Source organism: Camelina sativa, chromosome 11 (assembly GCF_000633955.1).
Source record: "Camelina sativa cultivar DH55 chromosome 11, Cs, whole genome shotgun sequence".
NCBI classification, from domain to species: domain Eukaryota; kingdom Viridiplantae; phylum Streptophyta; class Magnoliopsida; order Brassicales; family Brassicaceae; genus Camelina; species Camelina sativa.
This window is the reverse complement of record NC_025695.1, coordinates 24918411-24926395: the sequence shown is the minus strand read 5'-3', so window position 1 is coordinate 24926395 and position 7985 is coordinate 24918411.

Here is a 7985-nt window from a genome sequence, read left to right as displayed (position 1 = left end):
TATAGTGGTGAGGTGGAAACCCTAAAAATACAAAAAGTCAAAATAGTCAACGGCTCGGTCAACTCGACCAGTGCTCGGTCGAGTGGCTGGTCGAGCTGGCTTCTCTCGTGCATTCTCCACTCGGTCGAGTCCTCCTCAGCACACGGTCGAGTGGTGGTCGAGTGGTGCGGTCGAGTTGGACTCCGGACCTTGATTCTACAGCCTTAACTCTCTTGTTTTCTCCTCAGGATTGCTTCACTTCTCCTCAGCATTGCTTCCATGCTCCTTAAGCTCCAAAATCACCTGTTTATGCATGAAAAGATGCAAATGCAATGCAACTATACTCTAATGCATGATTAGTCCTAAAGCTACACAATAATGGCCTAAATGGATAGCAAAAGATGCAAAAGTTGTGAATAAACTAAGGGAAAACAAGGTAAAATATATGAACATCAACACCCCCAAACTTAGTCTTTGCTTGCCCTCAAGCAAATAATCAAGACAAAAGAAGGTAGGTGAGGTTTGAAAGTGGGATCTCAGCTCCTAAAGCTTGCAAATAGACTATCTAGAATCAATGTCCAAGTTACTAGTACTATGATGCAAGTTGAATGAGCTATACTTAAAGACTTTAGACAAGCATATCACAACCTTCACTGATTTGAGCCTTAGACATCCACATGCATTCAAATCAACCATTTCCTTTAACATTCATTAATCAAGAACATGAATCAATTCTATGCAATGCTTAAACTCATTTGGCTTGGCAGTAAAAGGTTTAGAGACAATGATGGTCTCTTTTTAGAGTAGGGCTTATCAATATCAAGGTTCTCTCATAAAAAATGGATTGAGCTTTAGAAGAATGCTAAAGGTAAGAACACTTAGACACATACAAGAACAAAACCTTGTCTACCCAAAGGCACCCAAAGTGTTTATCCTATCAATCTAAACCCAATTGATCCTAGTGCTACCCTTTAACTTCTTTTCTTCTTTTTCACCCTTTTCTCTTTTGGTTTTAAAGTCTTAGGAGAGGTTTCTTATTTGATCTTTCTAGTGGAATGGGGGATTCTTACTTATTTGCTATGGTTCTCTTTTCTTCTTATTCTTAAGACATATAAGCATTTTGCTAGACTTCTCTTTTCTTTCTTTCTTTTCTTTAACTAGAACCATCTTTAAACAACCTTATTCTTCCCATTCTTTCACTAGACTTTAAATTTTCTTAAACACATTCCCCTCCTAAAGACTCTAACCTTTTCTTTCTCTTTTTCCTCTTTTCTTTTCATAATAGCCAAGTCCCAAACCCAACAAGTGAACCACCTAGTCCTATCTAGTTTGAAAAATGCAAACTAGAACTACACAAGGCTTTACTCTTGTCAGTTCAAACCTAACACTTTCTACCAAGCTCAATCCCAAAAATAGGCCTCACACACACAAGAATAAACATGGCTTGAAAGAAGGTTTGGTTTAGGGGTAGGGGAACTGATTCTTAATGAGGAAATCAGCTACTTGGATCAACAAGAGTGGTAAAAAGGAAGAAGATGATCCAAATATGTATGTGGTATCCATGAGTTTAAAGCATTGCACACATTGATAATTGAAAGTCAATATTAGGTTCTTATAAATAGGAAATGGTTTCAAATCTCAACATGCTTCAATTTAGACCAAATGCAATGTAGGAATTCAAGGCTTGGTTCAATCTTCTTCTTCTAACCACTCAACTAGCATCAAAGTACTATTAACTTGGGCATTGATCCTAGTCTAGTGAATAAACAAGCTAATAAGGGAATACTCATCATAGATCCCTAATGCAAGTACTATACAATCCTACATGAAACATGCTAAACAAGATCCTAATGTGCAGTGCAAACTACATGAACCCTTTTTTTTTTATAAAGATTTTTGCAAAAATTTTCAAATTTTTAGGGTTTTTCTATGCCTTAGATGCTATGCAAGTATTAACATGATTATGCTAAAAATTTGAAATAAGAATCACAAAACACAATGTCAAATGCTATCTCAAACCCTCCCCCAAACTTAAATCACACAGTCCCTGTGTGAAAGAAATTTGATTGAGGATTCAAGATGAAAAACAAAAAACAAAACACAATGTCAAATGCAATGATATCTACAAGTGAAGGTGATAGTGGTACCTTAGGGATTGTGGAAGTAGTTGTCCACATCCATCTGCATGCTGTCATAGGAGTAGTTGGGGTCTTGTTGGTGACTTGGAGGTGGAGATTGGGGCAGCTCGACGATGGGAATCGACCGGGACTCGGTCGAGTACGTGCTCGAGTGGGGGGGTCGAGCTGGACCACGAGTGTCAAAATGTTGACCTTGCTGCTGGTAGAACTGCTGGTAGAGTGCTGGATCCATGAAGTACTGGGGTGGGATGGGAGGGTAACCTGGATATCCTGGATAAGCAGCTGGAGGTGGGAAGCCATAGGGTGATCTGGGCTGGAACTCGGCCGAGTGCATTGGAGGTGCTCGGTCGAGTGGGTGCTCGAGTGACCCGGTCGAGTACCTTGAAAAGGGTTGTTCTCGGGTACTTGAGCTCCTCTTCCTCTGATTTGGCTCATACATTGAAGCCCTAGCTGGTTCCACAGGGTTCGCAACTCTAGAAAGTGCTCTAGTTGAGCTACTCCTCCTCAAAGGGCTTGATGGTGTAGGTGAAGAATTCCCACTCTTCAACTCAGCAATCTCCTTCTTTAAGCCCTTGATGGACTTAGCCATGTTGGTCACCTTCTTCTTCAGCTTATCAAACCTCTTCCCATGCCATTTGTTCCATTTTTGCAGAAGGGTTAATCTCTTGGTAGCCTCCCTCACTCCTCTACTATCTCTTGGGTTGAGCTCATAATCCTCAAAGTAAAATTGCTCCTCCCCATCAGCCATTTGCACATCTCCAGCTTCATCAACTCTAAGTTGAACTATCCCATCAAACAAATGCTCCTCAGCTGGCCAAAAGTCAATGTTGGCTCCTTCTTGAATGGTGGTGAGCTCTTGGTTAGGCAAAATCAGTTGCTTTTTCCCAAGTGTTGGAAGTTCAAAGTTGAAAATGTGATTCCCTTGATGCATCTCCTTGGCTAGGATGAGAGTAGAGGTGAGGTAGCTAGAGTCAATCCATCTTGGTGAAACCCTTTCTCCTCTAAGTGGAACCTTAGCAGCTTGAAGGATTGGAGTAATGATGCCTCCAATGGTTAGTGCTCCTCTTGATCCTTTATTCTCCAACTTGCCTACCCAACTTCTCAAGTAAACCATGTGATCAATGAGCACCATTGCTAGGTCAGTCTCCACAGTGCTCCCAAGAATGATGGTGCCATTTCTTGCTTGGAAGATGACTCCATTGAGAGCCAAATCAATCATCTTTAGCTCCCCCTCATTAATATTCCCAGTTTCCTTCCTAGCAAAGAAGGTGTTGGCAAGAGCTTTGTGGAAGTACCTTAGGACTGGGCTCCTTATCCTTGAACTCTTGGAATTGGAGGATGAGTAGTATTTGTTGTCCCCAATGGTTTCCCACACAGCATACAGCTCTTCTCTTGGAATCATCAAACTCCTATTGCTCCCAACCTCAAAACCAAACACATTGGCTATCTTCTTCATTGAAAGTTCATACCTTTTCCCCTTGATTGTGAAAGCAATGTGACCAGCTCCAAACTCAGCATCCTTCCTTGCATATGTATGCAGCTTGACTGTGGCCAGAAACTCACAACTCTCTTCTTTGTAGCCCTCCATGCAAAGCCCCATAAACTTGGTTAGGTTGCTCTTCTCAAAGAGGTACTCCACATCTTCACCAATGGCTAGCTTCTCCATGGTTTCCTTGTGTGGATATCTAGTCCCTAAGAACTCCATTCTCATGAAAGCATCATAGAGTTGCCTCTTTGACAACCCACAGGACTCAGCTTCTCCATCATCCTCTATCTCTTCTTTTTCACTTTCTTCCTCACTCTCATTCTCACTCTCCTCTTGTTCAACCTCAACTGCTGGCCTCTTCCCTTTGGCCTTGTGTCTCCTCATGAACTCATTGAGAGTTGACTCCCTTTCCTCCTCACTTTCAGTCCTCTCAGGATCTTCCTCAACTCTCTCTCTCCTTGGACACGGCATCTGGCTCGACCGGCTGCTCGAACCACCACTCGGTCGAGTGCATGATCGAGTGGGGCGTCGAGTGGCCCTTCCAGCTTCTCCTCTTGATTCAAGGCTAGCATCATGACGTTCCATGGAGGTTGCAGCGGTTTGTTGAGACTTCCTAGTGATTCTTGAAGACATTTTTCAAATAGAACTGAAGGGAATAGACTCAAAGCTCAAAGTTAATAGGTTAGTGAACCAAAAACTTGAAAGAACTAAGCTTGAGCAAAAGATAAGCTATGAGAGAGACTTTAAAACTTGAATTCAATGGTTTTGAGCAAATGAGAGAATGTGAGAGGTATAATTTCGTGCAAGGTCTATATAAAGAAGCTAAGGGGACAAAGAGACAAGGGTGGAGCGTCCATACCATTCAAATTTGAAATGGGAATCTTTGACCTGCTTTTTGCTGCCACTCGACCCCACACTCGACTGTACACGGTCGAGCACCTTGACCAAATTTTGAAATTTCAAAATTTTTCTTCTTGTTCTTCCCTCCACTCGATCGTTCTAGTGATTTGAAGATCAAATGGGCCTCAATTCCTTTCCAGCTCGGTCGAGTACCTCTCGTGGGTAGGTTGAGTGGGCTTGCGAGTCTCCTTTTACCATGACAGTTTATTAGCATGGTTTAGAAATTCATTGTCTAGGGAGTAGCTTGCTTGAGGCTTGTAAAACATTACAGGTTGATTAGGGATGCTTATGAACCGATTACCCCATCCTTAAGCGCTTTCGTATTTTGATTGTTTATAGTTTTAATATCAACTTGACCACCAACCCGATCTGGTACTTGATCAATTGGATTGTGTCGTACCTCGAGTTGTTCTTGAGTTGTTCTTATTTGCTTGTTACTCGATCCCCTATTCGATCTGGTACACGATTGCTTGCATCTTGTACCCTGGGCGTGTAGTTCTTTATTTCATTCTTTTTTATTTCTGTTTATTTTTGGTTGTTAGTTAAACCCATATTATTGCTTGGCTTCACTTGCATTGTTTTGATAACATCTTATCTGCTAGCATACAACCATTTGGATTGATAACCCTTTGCACTACAACTGCATAGAGAATGGATAATATAGGCTATACATCTCTTAATTGGGTGTAGTAACCTACTATCAGACATTGGTTGGCTTTGGTGGCGGTCATGATGGACTTTGTTTGGCCTTGGTGCGTTGCTGTTGGATATTTGTTTGGCCTTGTTGGCGATATTTTTAGACATTTGTGCCTTGGTGGCGGTCGTGTGGGACATTTTTGTGGTCTTTGTGATGTTTGTGTGGCCTTAGAGGCGACCCTTGCGGTGATTGTTGGTCGTAGGACATTGCGATGTTCTTGTGTGAGCTATAGAGGAAGTTCTGGTCAGTGTGGTACTCCGTCGAGCTCATAATTATTGCTATAGAGAAATGAGATCTCGAATAACTCATGACGAGACAGTTATTGGCTAAATAGAGTCCTCATGGATTAGTTAGAGGATGTGCAGGCCATAGTGTTGGTTGTAAGAAAGATCCTTGATTGTTGGTCATTGTGCTAGATTCGAGGACGAATCAATGCTGGTGGGGAAGAATTGTAACACCCGTGAACCGAATTTTACAATTTCGGTAAGGGTGTTGATCGACACTAGTGGTGGTGTCGATCAACACCTTATGTGGTCAGGTTAGTTGGTTTGATTTTAATTATCCGGTTTGCATGGTTGGTTTAGGATAACCCTAAGACTCGAGTTTATTAGGGAAAATTCAACTTTCCTCTGTCATTAGCCGCTATTTAACCTACTAGAGAGAAAAGAAGAAAGAAAAGTTCCTCTGATTATTCTTAAGGTTTCTTGAGGTTATTAGTCTCTGTTGGTGAGATTTCTTCCTAGAGAGTGAGGATCTAAGGCTAAGGACATGTGGGGAAGGTTGTTGTGGTTCTAGCTTCGTCGTTTGGGTTCAGATCTTTATGTTATGCAAAGGTGAGTACTAACATCCATGAAGCGGTTTGGTCGGTCTAGGATGGTGTGTCGATCGACACAATATGTGCATCGATTGACACAGTCTAATTTTGGTTTTGTGCGGTTGTTTTAATTGACGAATCAATGCGGTTTGGTTTAAGTGAAGCTTAAAACTGGAGTATATAAGATTGGGAATTCGACCTCGGCTGTGGGAGAGGCACCTTTTGTCGTTTCCAGAGTAAGAGAGAAAGCGTTGTTTGAGATTTTTTGTTAGATTTCGAAGTTTGCTAGTTGTTCTTCAGAGATCTGAAGCTAGGATTGTGTGGGAAGCTTGCTAGGAGTGTGGATTTGTTGGTTTTGGGTCAGAATCTTCTTGTTGCAAAGGTGAGCGCATGACCATGGCTTATCTAAGCTTGATAGTTTCTGATCTTTTGTGTTTATGTGTTTGTATGATGGATTCCTTGCTTGGGAGTGGTTGTTTTGTGGTTTATGTGGTTATCTGAGGTTTCGAGGGAAGTCTTGGCAACTTTTGAAGCGTTTAGAGGAGGAGATCTGCGGCAGAACTCGCAAGAAGACGATGCTCGGCATCTATGTCGATCGACACAAGGAGTGTTTTGATCAACACAGTGCGAGGATGACTCGATAAAACCTACGAGCATCAATCGATGCCATATCAAGGTGTCAGTCGATGCAATTAGTGATTTCGGGAAATGTCGAGGTGTCAGTCGACGCAAGACGGGCCTGCATCAAATGACACAAGGAGTGTATCGGTCGGTAAAACCTTTGCGAGGTGTCAGTGTCGATCGACACCATGAGGTTGTCGGTCGACACAAACCTTTCAGCAGGCGGCTGACTGTTGCTTTTCCTGCTTTTATTGTTGTGACACTCTAGTTTCAGGTACTTACGGAGAGGTATAGAAAAATTGATTTGGTCACCTATTTCACAAAAGTGCACTTATCTTTTCGGTCAATGGTCCTGAGAGAACTCCAGAGTTAAGCATGCGTGAGCTGGAGTAGTCTCTTGATGGGTGACCTTCTGGGAAGTGACTGTCGGAACTTTGTGAGTGAGGACGAAACATAGGAAAAGATCATGTGGTGATTTGGAAGGATGGTAATAAGTATTTAAAGCCTCCCGAACGTAGCAAACCGACCGTCGGATAAGGGTGGGCTCTTGGGCCTAGTGAGAGGACGTGAGCCCCATTAAAATAAGTTGGCCAATGGACTGGAAGTGGACAACTTAGCCTTCTCAATTGTTGATTGGAGATTCTCAATTTCTTGTGTATATAGCCCAATAGATGGGAGGATTGCCTCACTAAGTATTTATGATAATACTCAGGCGTCTCAATTGTTGTCTGTGATGCAAGTAAAGGCAAAGTGTGATCATGGAATCCAGGTGATGAAGAGGAATATGTTCTAGTGGCTCGTTGATGTGTTGTGTGGCTTATGCTAGGTTGCTAGAGATGAGTCAGTAGAATATTGCTAGGTTGTTGGTTAATGGTATCTTATGTGTTATCCGCTGTTATTGATTGGAGTTACGTTGCTAGTGAGTATGAGATAACTAGATATTAGGATATATATATATATATATATATATATATATAACGGGTTGGGTCGTTTTTGTTTGGTCTCAGAGCCCTTACGGTTCTAGGTTTGCGTTCACTAGGTTCATGTTGCTGATGTTGGGATTGCATGCTTTGATTGATTATGTGAGTTAGTAAATTGTGTGTGGCATAGGGTCCTAGAACATGCTCTTCGAGCCTGCACTGTGATTCCACAGTGAGTTATGTTTTGCGTACGGTTTAGATTTCTTGCTTAGCCTTCTGTTCATGGTAGTGCAGATGGTTAGAGGGGGTGCTGTTGTTTGTCGTGGTTGCGGACGTGGTCGTGGATGCGGACGTGGTCATGGTAGGGGTAGAGGCCCAGCGGTTAGCGATATTGTGGATCAGAGTATGACAGCTGACGGCGTCGGCAAGT